The following is a 15,701-nucleotide window of genomic DNA, read 5'->3' as shown; positions in this document are numbered from 1 at the left end:
CAATGTGTATGTATTTGCATAATTATATTAATAATAAACTTAGGAGTATTTATTATAGTGAATTCACATTTTAAACAAAAAAACAAACCTTATGACAATCACAGTCGTGTACTGTTGTACTTTCTTTTCTGTTACAGGATCTGGTTCAGCCATGGTACTTCACTGTTTCTGAACATAGCATTTGGGATGATTCCTGAAAAAAACCCACATATAATGCTTTTTTTGCAGCTGATTTTTATATTATTTCAACACTTCAGTCAAACACTCAAAGAAACAAAGGATAGTTTCGGTTTTGAAAGTTTATAAATATAGACTCTATATTTATAAACTTTCAAAACCGAAACTATAATAGAGATTTTGGTGTAAAAAACATGAAAGTTAAATGACCCGTTCTCCTGATTGGTTTTCATTCACATTCTTCTACTTTCTAGTTCTATTTAAGAATAAAAAAAGCCCCGAAATCATATAATTCCTATGATAAAATCATGATTACAAATATAAACTTTCTGAAAATAACTCGTAATACGCTTTGCTTTCAAAATTTGGCATTTTTATACAATATTTACTTTTAGGTTCCAATCCAGGTGTAATGGTATATGTTATTATGTACGAACATGAAATGTGTCTTGACAAAACGGAATGTTTAATGCATTTTTCCTCACTTCATCGTACTTAAAAGTAAATATACAACAAGCGATAGATTTAATATGCGTCAATAAAATAATAAAAATAAAACATGTGTGCAACTTACGCATATATTGTGCTAAAGACGTTGATTTCTTCAGCGACACAGTAAAATTTTATTTTCTCTGACGAATTTCTATCCCCCGTTGACGTCACATCCGGCTAAGGGACACAACTCTAACACTAGTAAAAGCGAATAACTGAAAGGGTCTATAATATCACACACTTTATGTTGAGAAACACCATATATGGTTCATTGAACGAATGTTTTGTTAAACAATTTTTCAAAAATATGTTATTTTTAAATGCAATTATTAAGTATGTGTTCATAGTAGCTTTCAACGCGCTATATTATAATATAAATTCAAAATTTTGATGATAAGTACAATTCGATATCGTCATTTCTCCTACAGAAAAACATTATATATATGTTATGGAAAATTGTATGTCAGATTACTCTATACATTGAAAAACGACTCGGATTAGAGTGTGCGTAAATATTACCCGAAACCATCATATTTGTGGCTAATCGCTCTGAGGTGCATATCGTGAAAGGAAACTTAGCACCTCTGTACGTGGTAGTAATATTACTCACAATATTCGATCAGGCCTTGATGAGGGATAATTGAATTGTGAAGGTCTCTAAAGGGTGATAAGTCTACATTATCGACTTGACGTTTATACGAGTAACGCATAACAGTAAATTATTTTTGTTTCAGAACTGGTTTTGGTAAGAGATACGTTAGACCTTAGCAACTTAATTTACGCATCAATCTAAATTGCATTGCTGATTTATAAGGAAAAGTGGTATGTATAATATGAATAGAAAAAATCCGATGTGAAAACAAAACAAAAATATTCGAGAAAAAAAGTTTACCCACGGCAAGGTAAAATTATGAAAAAAATAATAATGAAATTAATGCACTTGTGAAGTGATGTCAAAAACAATAATTTATGTATATCAAAGGAGCCTTACAATGCCCACTTCATCTTAAATATTGAGGTTGTAAAAAAACGAAACTTCAGTTGAACAAAAAGTAACACGTGTCATCATCGTCAGTAGTCAAAATTGGGATTCATTTTTCTTTGAGTATATGAAACATTGTTTATATGGTCTTAATTCCAGTTTCAATTCGACGCAAAAGTCATAATGAAAACGCAAACACTCGAAGCAAACCTACATATACTCCATGCTTAATAACAGCCATTTAATTTTGGAATAACAACCCGATGAATACATTTGGAAGCGATGTGTTTCCGCAAGTAAACAATTTATGTCAGAAATCACAATTAAACTTTGAAATATGAAATAGTCAACGGTAGGAAGTTCTGGTGAAAATGCAAATTTCAGTAGTCCAAAGTTACGTTACATTACTAGTGTGCAAGAATTATACCCTCGTTTGTTACAAATTGACTATTTGAGACCTCAACGCCCCTGACTTTACTTTATATAAACGTTAGGCGAATTGTAATATAATTGTGATAATTAAACATCTTGCGGATAGTACGGGTCAATGTATAAGATCTATCACCAAGTGCGTTGTACATCTCAATTTAATAACTAAATACTAGTGTCAGTGTATCTTAAAAAAGGACTTGTTTAACTTCTTGTATTGGTCAATTACAAAAGTGTATTCAAAAGTATTTTACAAAATTAACAATTTTTGAGCGTTTAATTATTAAGGTATATGTTTATCCACGAAAAAGCAATTTTCGGTAATAATTATTTTTACTAACACGCACTTGATCCTCTATTATTTGTTAGATAAACAAATACTTTTTTGCGACATCATTCTGATTGGTATACATGTGATTTCCGCTTTCTTGTCAAGCCATTAGTTTTTAACACCTCGATTCACAAGCTCATTTCCAAGTCAATATCACAACCTCTTTTTGTAAACTAACTTCGACTTTCACAATATTTTTTGTCAGACGCAAAGGGAACGAAACGGAGATTCAATAATAAGCTTTTTTTGGAAAAAAGTTTTATTTGAATAATTTGATAAGTGTCCTGTCTGTAACGATTGCGACAAACGTTTAATTCCCGTAGTATGACGTATGTTTGTTTTTCTTGCGCAATTACTAAGGTCGAAAGAATGTCATGATGGCAATGATAACAAAACCACCTTTTTCATGAGACAACATTTACATATTCTATAAAATAGGCAAACACGCATAACTACAAGCACACATAAACTATCAAAATGTATTGTATCGTTAAAGAAGAAAGTTAGTTTTACAACAACTACTCACATTAGCCAATTAAATAATTTTCTAAATACTCCTTAAAACAACCCATTCTATGTGCTATATGGCAACTCAACAAGAAACATGCATATTTTATAATCGGCCGATTCTTTTCCAATTACGTAAAGCTTACATGTCTGAAAATGTGTAAATTGTGTTTTACTACTGACCTTTGCATAAATTGAAATACAAGTCGAAGCGTCCGCGGAAATAAAGGGAACATTTAGTGTTTTTTGTAGAAGTATAAGATGAATTCATGCCTTCTTTTTGCACGTTGCCTTACTTATGTCGATAAAAAGAAAAACAACAAAGATACAAATAAGTACATTTGAACAAACAGTTTTGAATTTTAAAGTTGACTTTTATTAACGTAATAATTTTTTCTCATCATTATTAAACTAAATTTTCGGATGTTCGGTTTTGTCAAGTTTTTCGTAGTAAACGTTTTTGTTCTGCTCAATGACTAACATGATATTTGTTTCGCTCTATTTCGACGAACTTTATAAATATATTTTGTATTTGGTTAGAGTGTATTGTAAATTTTGACTTTTGTCTTAATATTTAACTGATATATGAATATTGGTAAACAGTACAAACATATGGCCAATTTATCCTATTATGGAATAAGCGCTGCTTTCAAGAAAAGTACCGTAATGCGTTTTTAAATGACATTACCTTTATTCTATCCTAAGAGTATCTTAGGTATAAAAGTCATGTTGTTGGATAAAAATCCTAGCATTCAAACAGAAAGTCAATATATTTGCTGAACATTCATAAAATGTGTCATGTTACTGTCACTTGCTCTTTTTGTCATTCGTTTTGTATCTAGCTTTTTTCCTGTTTTGTTATTCTGACGCATGTTTACAATGTTTGCCTTAAGAGTGTATGTATTTGATGAGGCGCTGCATATGCCTAAGTTATTAATAAACGTGCCGCTCTGTTTCATTTTGTAATTAATGGTTTCTAGCAATTAAATATTTTTTTGTAAAGTTTCCTGCCCTTATTTAGGCAGTTAATGTAACAAAATACCAAAAACACAATGTCTTATATGCTTGTTTAAGAATTAGCAAAATTCTTTGAAGTAAACCACTTTTTTAAAGAATAGATGCCCGAAAAAGAGATGCATTTGGTACCTCCTGCTTTAAAAATAAACCAAGTCTGTATTTACAGGTATTTCAGGCAGAATAACCTACATACAAGTTGATACATAAAAACACGACTGCCTTGAGATAGAGCACGAAATTGGCCTTCCATCCGAACAGTTCTCTTTTACCAATCTTGAATAAATTGTTTGCTAAGTAAATACACGTCGCTCAATCAAAGTGAAACCGTCGTCCGACTTTACAGAGGCAGTACTTCAAATGTCGATTGGAAAAGCTGTAGGGAACGATGCATATTTCCCAATCTAAATCCTACGTAAGAATGAGAAATTCTCTATTTTATGCAATACCTGTTTTTTTTATGTATCTTTGCATGAACATTTTTTCGACCGCAGGCTATTCCTTTCTGCGTGAATAATACGCTTAGTATAACCGTATGTCAAAAACTTACATAATCCAAAATAGCACTGGGTAATCAAAAGAGGACTAAGCTTATCATGTTGTCATATCACACTATGCATATTATGAAGTCATCTGAAACTTTGCAACAATCTTAATAGCGTATACATCTAAAGAATCTTTATAACTTATTAAATATTTGATATACCCATAACCTAACAACAATGAATATCAAAATAAAACTGATATGAAACCGATATAGAACACACTATACATCCGATTTTGATACATTATAAAGTCTAAGGTCGTAATTGTTCATTTTATATTTCAACTGTGCAACCGCTCTCGTATGATTCCGTAACAATTCGATTGACATTGTGTTACATCAAATTTCACATTACCCGTATGGGCGAGGTTTTACGAAAAACAATATTCAACTCATAGGTTCACCTAAAATACGTGTGTCTTAAGTACTATTATTTGAGATTGAAATACAACAAAAGCCTGACAGATTCAGTTGTTTCTGTCATATATGTTGTCAAATTTTATGTTTCTTTTAATTGACTGTGCTTGTACTGTATCATGACGACAATTTGTAGCTTGCATAAAACCCTGCATATTTTGCCAAGGAAATGTAAATAGGCTAAGTAAGCTTTATACTTATTGTAAGTTGTTAGCAGTGTATTTTCAATTACATTCAATTAGACTAAATGTGTAAGAATAATGAAAATGCTGCAAAATTATACGGATGGAAATTCAAGTTCGCTAGTCTGTGATTTGCTATTGTGTCTGGCATGTGCTTCAAAATATCCAAACTAGTTTCTTTATGCTGATTGGCATTTTTATATCTTTCACCATTTTGCCATTTCCTCTAACTGGGGTGAGCTCAAAATGTACGTTAAATTTTAAAATACAACACATCCACTTACCACTTTTCGGATAAATCAAGAATATAGTTCTTTAAATCTTAGTTAACACATTGAAAACAAAATCGAAACTCATAATAAATTATTTGGCATACATGTATCTTTAAGTTCGTGTGAAAAAAGTTTTTTGTCATGTTCAATTGTTGACATGTAATAAATACATGTATACATAATATGTGTTACTGTTTATAGAAAACAAAGTGCTTGACCTTTGAATATAAAAAAGGTAACTATTGCAAGATGAAAAATATATAAAGGAATCGATTGGTCATTGTGAATGATTTTTGGTACAGCCATAAACAAAAGGCTTAATTATGAGAAAATATGCAAAACGTATTTATATGAATAAATACAGTATTTCACAATAAATATTGATAAAACTGTACAATATACAATGAAAAAATCACCTTAAAGTGAGAGAAAGAACATTTGATATTCATAAAAACAATTTCATTATTTAAAAAAACATAGTTAAAAGATGTTCACTTATAATGTTTCCTGACAACACCTTCCATGTCATTATTATATATGTACGTAATTATCCATTTCCAAAACGTACTTTTTACATATTGGTCGAAATTTGATACAATTATGTCAGGAATCAAGATGTATTTTATTGAAACTGAGTATAAGTTTGACGCAAACATTAATGGTAAGTGTATCTCAGCTTTTACGCCAAAGATAAGAGCTACAGTTAAGTGGTAACGATCGTATCTGTGCATTAACAACACAAGACAATACATACAATACGGCATGATTCGTAAAGGAATTATTAATGCCGGATGCACCGCATTATATTGGTCAATATAAAACATCGAAGGTGTAAACCTGTTGGAAGGTAGCTTATTTTCACTTATTCTAATTCTTATAGCGCAGAATTACTCACCAAACACGCACATATTTAAACAAATAACATCTTACCAATTAGCCTCAGGTTTCCGAACATTTTTTTGTGTTATAGGTAAGCTAACAAACAGGTTTCAAGTGTCTAGACAATATTAACAAAATATATAATATCAAAGAGAACATTTATTTTTAAACATTCGTAGACAAATAATTTAGTTTACTAAAGCAATAGTACTGCACACATACATTGATTAATGTACTATATTAATGAGAGAGATATATATTAAAAACGCGTAAATTGTATTTCAGTGTATGTTATTTGATACCTTATTAACAACTTTCATAACATACTAGTGTCACTTAATAAATTAAAATTACGGTTATTATGATACATCTTCCATCTACAAAATAATTTTAATCGAAATTACTCGAAATTACTATTTATATTATATTTCAGCATGCACAATCCTAAATTACTGTATTCCTATTACTAAAGGAATAAACAACTATTATATTAGTCGTACTGTTAAAACACACACTATTTTACAACTATGAGACTTACCTTGTTATTAGACTGTTGTCCACATTCCGTCTTCCAAGCGCATTCAATCTGCTGACGACTACAAATCGACTGACAAACCAATGTCCACTTTAGCTCTGGAACTGATCAAAAACGCCTTTGTCACACTGGCTGCTGATCCAGACTCCGGCGCATTTAACGTTTCGTTTTCTTATTACTATTGGTAAGATTTTCGTGATTGTTTGCTATACAGAGCTCGCGAAATCATGGTCATGTTATAAAATCAGACAAATAAGCGTGTTGTTAAAATCGTAACAAAATACGATAACATATGATATTTTGAACAAATCTGCTATTAATATTACGATTGCAAAAAGTATGGACCATATCCAGTAGCGAATTAAATTTGTTACCGATAAGTGCTGTTTAATATCATCAATGTGTGTACATACATGCATATATGAGAAAAATTATTACGAGTGCACTAAAAATCCCATACCCTAGCCGAACACCTTAAAATACTGGATAACTTATCATATCATTAAATGCATATTTTAACATATTTACAGTTGTATAGTCGAATATTTCCAATTAGTAATGATATACCGACTTACTGATATATTTGCCATAATTAAAAATATAAGTTCTTTGCAAATAAGCATATATATGCTTTTTTGCAAAGAACTTAGATTTTTAATGATGATAAATAGTACTTAACAAGTACAAATGTATGTGCCGTAAATTGTTTAGTGTTCTGGTTAATTACGCAAGTTTTCTTTGTCAACTTGTTCATCATTAAGTATCATAATAACGAGTAACCTGTTTGAAATTTAACTTTTTACTATTACGATGGCCTTCATATTGTCATAGTTCAGTGTTCAGAGGCTGTAACTGGTTAAGTATTTTTAAGTATTTTGTGGATTTAACATATGTAAGATGTTTCTTTAGTTAATATGTTTTATAATTTACTGAATAAATATTGCTTACTTTTATAGTGGAATATATTTTATCTATTAACCCAATTTATTTTTTCATACTAATGGCTTTTAAACATATTCGCTAGTCTTGTTAATAGATATTCGTTAATAACACACTCAAATTATGTGTGTGGTTTTCTAGCATTACGTTTTACATTCATATTTTGAGTTTCTGTGTGCACAGCAGCATTTGCTTGAGATCCTTATCGCATCGCGTTAGGTTTGTGATTAATTCTCGGGTAAGTGAGAGATTCGGTTAGCCCTAATAGCGGTTTAAAAACCGAATGATTTGCATACATCGTGTTAAAACGTTGAGCATGTTTTTATACCTGTGTATGCTGTTAGTTAAGATTCATTTTTAAATGAGCAATTATCTTCTGATAGAGTTTATGGAGTTTCATTGTCAGCTTTATCTTGTAAGTCGTACTGTGCAGTTATCAAACAAACAATGACAGTATCGCGAAAGTCGCTCTAGACTTGCACTAATATAGTTCTTACCTTTTCGTTAGAACTTTAATGAATACTGTGCTGCGTAGGTATAGTTATTAACCAGAGTGTTTTGAAGAAGTGAGAACGAATTAAGTACTATACGAAAATATCAATATTATATATTTATCAGTATGTCAGTTGTCTCAATATCGATACATACTTATTCATAGTTTATAACGTAGCAAGTATATTTAATTAATATACCAGTGTATATGATTGATTGCTTTCAAGCAATATTCGATCAAAAGTGTACCTTTAAGAAGGATTACAGAACATCGGTTCAACATGTTAGCTGAACAACCTAATGAACACTGCTATATGTAACAGGCAACTAATCAACCGTATTTAAAAACTCAGTGTGATAGTCTTTCTTTTTTATTCGTAAATCTTGATATCTGCTGATAGTTTTTTTCCCGAATAAGTAGATTGATTTGCAAGATGTAAACGCAAATAAGACGCACGTCACAGAAAGACTTATGTAACACAAATTTCGTCGTAAAACGCTTTTATTTATGCGTTTACCTTAACACGCGCTGATTTATCACGGCTCAATGACTCGAGAACTATTCCGAAGCTCAATGACTCGAGAACAATTCCGTAAAATAAATACTCGCAATAAATGATCGTAGAATTTTATACGTTGCTTTAGCTCTAGAAACCATTTACGTATTATTGATCAACAGAAGGAATCGAAGTTTAAACTCCATCAATTTCGACCTTTAAAAAATAACATTTTTAGCAAAATACTCCGATACTCACCAACGAACCCACCGTTCCGACTATACCAATCAAACCAGCTATCAAGGTTGTAACTCCTGCGCTATCAATAAATTCTCCGACTGCAGATTACACGGACTCCCGACCAGGAAACATGGATAGGCAACGGTTCAAAGACGGGAAAAGAGTGAATGGCGAATCATACTTCAAGGTATAAAATTGTGTATTGTCATACACAAGAAACGTGCATCCACACTCAACGGGAAAATGCACTCTCCTTGAGATAAGTCAACCGGGGCTTCAGCTGTTTTAGCATAATAAATAAAGGCCTGATGAAGATAAAATGGGTCTGTCGCGTACATATGTTTGCGTAGAAGTTTTTAAATCAAATCATTAGTTTGAGATAAATTCATTATAACGTTTTATATAAAATCTCTCCTAAATCTCTGTTAGGCATCTTATTAACATAACGAAATTACTTTTTTAATCCTCCAAAAGATTACGATATGAATTTGAGCGATTCGATGGTAACCCAATACAAATGTATGGGAAATACTTTTGAAATCAAAAAAACGGTTTTTATGTAAAATTTCCCAATTTTCTAAATTGCCTTATGAAGAAAAGTGCCGCTCTGCCATGTTTTACAAGAAGTCAAAATTATCTTCAGGTATATGTCCACAGCAATAATATTTCTGTTGAATTAATTCTGACATACGGCCATCGGGTTCTGAGAAAAAATTACCGTTTTCTATATAGCCACATAAAGTAAAGGTTATCAACCGCTAACAATCTTGATTTTTTTAAAGAAACCGTATATCTTTCAAGCGTTTTGTAGAGGGTCGCCCAATGAATATTTTGAGACATGTTTTAAATCTGATCATCCGCTTTTGAGATCTTCATTTTTGGCTAAATAGTCGGTTTCTGGAGCAAATACGTTTAGGTTTCAATAGCAATATTTAAAAAAGTTATCCACGACCACTGGGGACATATTTCGAATGAATTAAACTAATTTTACACTTCTATCATTTGATACAAGGCTAAACTATTTAAGTAAATGTCAGGGTGATTTTTACATATTTGTTTAAAGGATAAACAAGATATTCCATACAAGGTTTTTTATAATGACTGTAGGTTCACGTCTTTTGTATCAAGACAGTTTGCTTACCCAATTTCAACAAATATATAAATCATGTTGTTAATTATTAATAAAGTATTCATTTACATTTTTTCCTGTAGCAATAAAACATAGGGAGTAGTAGTAATCAGTTGCAAAAATAGAACCTGTTGTTACGACTGACACATAGAACGTCTGGCTTCGAAAAGTGTCAAATTGTTCGATGGAAAAAACTATTTCGAAAACCCGTTATATTTTAATTGTAATATAGTGAATTAAAAAACACCAATGTGGCTATGGTCGTTATGTGTAATTAACTATGTGAATAGCGCCGTGGAATTAATATCCTCGTTTATAGATAACAGCGACTGATAATTATTTGTATGTGTATAATTATAATTCCATGGATTCTTTCAATAACGATAAATCCTCTGTTTAGTATAAGGACCTTACCGTTGATGCGATTCAAATTATACGACATAAACATGAGAATTTATACCCATTTGTTGTGAAAATTGGTTATGGTATTAACTACAGCAGCATAATATTTCTGGCTTAAACATATATTGTTGTTGTCTGACCGTATTGTCAAATCGGTTGTATTAATTATACCTTTAAATATGTGAATTTTGACATGTGACCTGTTTATCTATTTTGAAATAAAACTAACAACAAGTACGAATACACAACAAAATGAAACATAAAACACTATATTTCGTATTCGTATTTATCAATACAGTGCTGCATGTATCTACGCTGTCAATGACATTGCATTGGAATCTTCCTGTTACTGGCATTAAGTTCGTATTTTGTTATCCATTTAATGCTCATTTTCATCAGTATTATTAGACAAAACAAATCACAATTGACTAGCCTTGCTGTAAACTTGTGGTTAAACATATTCGACTTGTTTCTACTGTTTTTGTTTTGTTGTTTCGCGACGGAATGAATGTGGTCAATAACCAGTCCAATTCTGCCGCGGACTACCGTCGGAAAATTGGAACCCATAACACCAAAGACGTATTTACTGCACTAATCATCATTAATATTGTCACGGAGGTAGTGTCCGTCTGGTACTCATTTTAGGATGGTCATTTGTAACATATTAAAAACGAATTAATTCTCTTCCGTAATGTTCGTTTTATTAGCATTCCCGTTTTATTTCACCCGCCTTAATTATGCACGTTTTATATGTATAGTGCTTTACTTGTGGGTGTTTTTTCCTGTAAGAACGAAATCCTCAAATTTCGGTTTCAAACCACAATAAATCAGAGTAAGAAAAGCCGAATTGCTTAAATTATTTTTTATAACAATCGCTCTTTGATTTCAATATGTGTGTTTGTAGGAAAATTTAGTTAACTTTCTTTTTCAAATTGTTAAGCCCGAAATATTGGTCGTTTGTTTATAAATAAAGGAACATAATCATAAAATAAAAAATAAAGATATTTGTTTTTCATAAAAAAATGCGTCTTTCAAAAGCATAATGTTTTGAATGTTAATTTTTAATCTTGAGAAATTTGTATCATAGGGAAACGAATCTGATATCAAAGCTAACAAAAACAATTTATAAACAAGATGTGTTTGTGAAACACAATGTCCCCCTATATGATGTTTGACATTGTAGGATGACCTTGACCTTGTGAAGGATGACCTTGACCTTGACCTTTCACCACTCAAAATGTGCAGCTCCATGAGATACATATGCATGCCAAATATCAAGTTGCTATCTTCAATATTGCAAAAGTATTCATAAAATAAGCGATTTGGGCCACATATATTTGACCTCTGACCTTGAAGGATGACCTTGATCTTGACCTTTCACCACTCAAAATGAGCAGCTCCATGAGATGCACATGCATGCCAAATATCAAGTTGCTATCTTCAATATTGCAAAAGTATTCATAAAATGAGCGATTTTGGCCACATATAATTGACCTCTGACCTTGAAGGATGACCTTGACCTTGACCTTTCACCACTCAAAATGTGCAGCTCCATGAGATACACATGCATGCCAAATATCAAGTTGCTATCTTCAATATTGCAAAAGTATTCATAAAATGAGCGATTTTGGCCACATATATTTGACCTCTGACCTTGAAGGATGACCTTGACCTTAACCTTTTACCACTCAAAATGTGCAGCTTCATGAGATACACATGCATGCCAAATATGAAGTTGCTATCTTCAATATAGCAAAAGTTATTGCAAAATGTTAAAGTTGGCGCAAACAGACAGACAGTCCAACAGACCAACAGACCAACAGACAAACAGGGCAAAAACAATATGTCCCCCACTACTATAGTGGGGGACATAAAAACACAGTGTGTATATTTCATTCCTGATCTAGCCTAGATGTTTTTATGTCGTACGTTATAACTTAAGATTAATCATTTTTGTTTATTCAACATATGCAAATTTCCATGAACGGAATTCCAGTTGTTCGAAACAAAACTGTTACATGTGGTTGAGAAATATAATTACCTCAAACGTGTTTTGTCAATTTGCTTTGTCATAGAATGAACTCAGTTCAGTAAATGTTAACGTATTTTGTCGGTTTATAGGTGACGTTTGGTGTCATTTTATGAAAATAAAGGCTATTTTAAAGACTTCTTGGCCATATAAGCAAGCTGTAAACTATGTAACCTGCGAAAAATACCTCAACGATTCCATGTATATGGTACTACTTTACCTAAAATATGGATCTAATATTGTCTCAACAATACATTATCAAATCGCATGGTTCTGTTAGAGGTATAAAACAAATTACAATATTTTCCCTTTATGTTATGTTTAAATTAAAATTTACAATGGATTTGTGCTTATAAACAACGTTTTTGTCAACAAGGTATTCTGTTGCTACTGATGAGCCCCTTTTAAGTTGTGGAATGTTGGGATAAGGTTACAATTACGTACACGTAATGGATATAACGCTTGGTATAGTACGTTAAAAGCACTAAACAATTGATGATATAACGATACGAAGCAAAAGTGGCAATTTTATACACACAAACCTGAAGGCAACATTTTAGCATAATGCCATTTTCTTCAAAGCTACACAAGAAAGAAGTTTCATTTCAGTCAGCGTTTGAGCAGCACTAAAAAACTAAATCGAGATCGGGTAAATTATTTTAGATCGTAATCTCGTCGTGTTCTGACTTATGCCTTCGTGTATAAACAACATTGACAATAATATTAATATTTGATTCATGCATGTTGATGTCATTTGTGCAACATTTCACGTTTACCTCTCACATTTTAATTATTTTTTTAAGATATAACTAATATGTACATTACATTTTGTGCTTAAATGCGCATTAAATATATGTAATTGTCACTTTAAAGATATTGCTTATATATATCGTACATATTGTCGGCATTCATTTAATAAATATTCAATATTTTAATCCAACAAGTATTACCTATCGATTCTAAAATATACTGGCCTATGTACATAATTGCTTTTTCTAAATTTGTCCTTACATATGTTGTCTTTAAATACATTTCATATATTATGTGCATTCATATACATGTGTTTATGTATCTTACATATGTTTCCTATATGTACCTAACATGAATTTACTATACCTAATTGACACATAGTGCTAATATTTGACCCACAATCACTACCAATATTTACCATACCTACATCTACTATATAGAGTTGACCTAAATCGCATAAATGCCTGTCTGCATTATATTTCCAATATGAACCATACTAACATGCTTGTTTTTCTTTAAATATACTTTCTTAACTTTCTAAAATGCATGTTATAAATTAACCTCGCATTTAAAATATTTACTTACTTGATATTGACCTTATATACATTGCGTCCGTTAGCCTCTTATTAAATGTATATATTTATCAAAGAGGTTATAGTTTGCAATATATGTAAACGCTGTTTCTTGTCGTGCAATAATTGAAATGATATTTGAGATGTAACGCAATCACCGAACTTTATGACAATGTATAATTTCATATAAAAGGTCAATCAGAACGTGGTATTATCATTGCAATGATCATGGACCTTTCGACACATTCCAAGGTCCTCATATGTAATACTTTGAGAGATTGGTACAAATACCGTACCGTAAGTGTATTCAGAAGTTGTGTCTTTTATTCAAAAATGTTATCAATCAGCAGGCATACAGAGCGAATCTAGCTCGATGATTCATTCAATTACGTTTTTCTTTACGTACACTTTGTAGTTAAGCGTATTCTATTTATTCACAGTACGCTGAATGAAACATGCGTCTCTCTCATAACCGATTACATTCTTAGCATTAAAAGAATTTTGACTCGCTAGAAATCTTAGTTTACGAAATTTAACGATGTGTTTATATCAGTACGTGTTTTATTTGTACACTATTTTAATTATAGATGGAAATAGGTTTGAGTTAAATTGGTAGTGGTCCTGCAAAATTTGAGGTGTGTATGCCAAATGGCATGCTTCATTCTCTATTTATGCATACAAAAAACAGACATTTCGTCCCATATATTTATTAACTAAAGGTCACTGATACCTATATGTTTTTCATTCCATAAATTTGTTAACGAAGATTTATGAAAGTATGGAGTATGAAAATTAATTGCAAGAAGAGGATCATTCATGAACAGAGGCATTGCATCTTTTACATTTTAATTGTGACTTTGACTTTTAAATAATAGGACAAACTTGTGCAAGTCACACGGAATAAAACAAGTTAGAAATATGTAAATCAGTTTTTGCATTTAGATGTTATGGAGATACAAAATGAACATTATTTAACATTTTACTTCCGTCAATCGTATATTGTTGCGCGACACATCATCTGCTTAAGGTTATCATAATTCTAGTAATATTAACATCATTCAAGCTCTCCTAGCAGATACAGATCGGTCATAAATCGCAAAACGCATTAGCTTTATTGTAACATTTGAACTCTTGTTTACTAGAAAAAAACGTCTCGTTTCATTTAAAGTTTGTGCTGCATTATTTCGTAATATTTAGACCGTAAGCTTTCACAGCACTATTTTAGTGTCTGTGTCACAATTTTGAAAGCTTTGGTTAAGCCGTATCTTGCAGAAAAGATTCACTTCTTTTTTATTAAATGCTATGTTCTTCATGTGATGTTATACTTGATTATTTGAGAACATTTTACGTTTTTACCAAATATACAGTCAATACCGGAAAAAGCATTCACGCGCAGTAATATTGAGCTAAATTGTAAATGTATTTACATTTTTCTAGACGAATAGCGTTACGTTAAATGTGCCGTGTTGATATTTTTTCATATACATGTATTCTGAAATACAGCTAAGTTGACCTTACTCACTGCTGATAAAAGGGTTTAGTTTTCAGACTTCTGTATATGTTTTTCGATCTTACAATCAATATCGATTGTCATTCTTGTTATTTGATTTCCTTTTTTATTCCTTGCAACACTGTAAGAAATGACAAATTGTATGTTTACATGTAGATAAGAATGCCCATCCCGGTAACTATTTACAAACATAAATAACAAGTTGCAATACAAAATGTTGGTATAGAATAATTAAGATAACAGTATCTGAAAAAATCTTTTGAACTTTCATTGCAATATTTTCTCAAATTATCTCATAGTATTACAAATTGAGAACGATACGTTCAATAGTAATTACCATTCTCACGATTTACATCATTTATGTGACCAATATTTCTCAT

General features: G+C 31.3%; 1 protein-coding gene across 1 annotated transcript in view; it reads right to left on the bottom strand.

Moving 5' to 3' along the window:
* The window catches only part of LOC127862756 (galanin-like G-protein coupled receptor npr-9), a 37,849-nt gene extending 30,997 nt beyond the window's left edge, over positions 1-6,852 (bottom strand). Inside the window, exon 1 of the mRNA XM_052402011.1 lies at positions 6,765-6,852. The gene's annotated coding sequence lies outside the window, so the exon portion shown is untranslated. The remainder of the gene's footprint in view (positions 1-6,764) is intronic.
* Positions 6,853-15,701: the final 8,849 nt, after the last annotated feature.

This window comes from Dreissena polymorpha, chromosome 16, assembly GCF_020536995.1.
Source record: "Dreissena polymorpha isolate Duluth1 chromosome 16, UMN_Dpol_1.0, whole genome shotgun sequence".
In the NCBI taxonomy this organism is placed as follows: domain Eukaryota; kingdom Metazoa; phylum Mollusca; class Bivalvia; order Myida; family Dreissenidae; genus Dreissena; species Dreissena polymorpha.
This window is presented reverse-complemented; position numbering and strand designations above follow the sequence as displayed.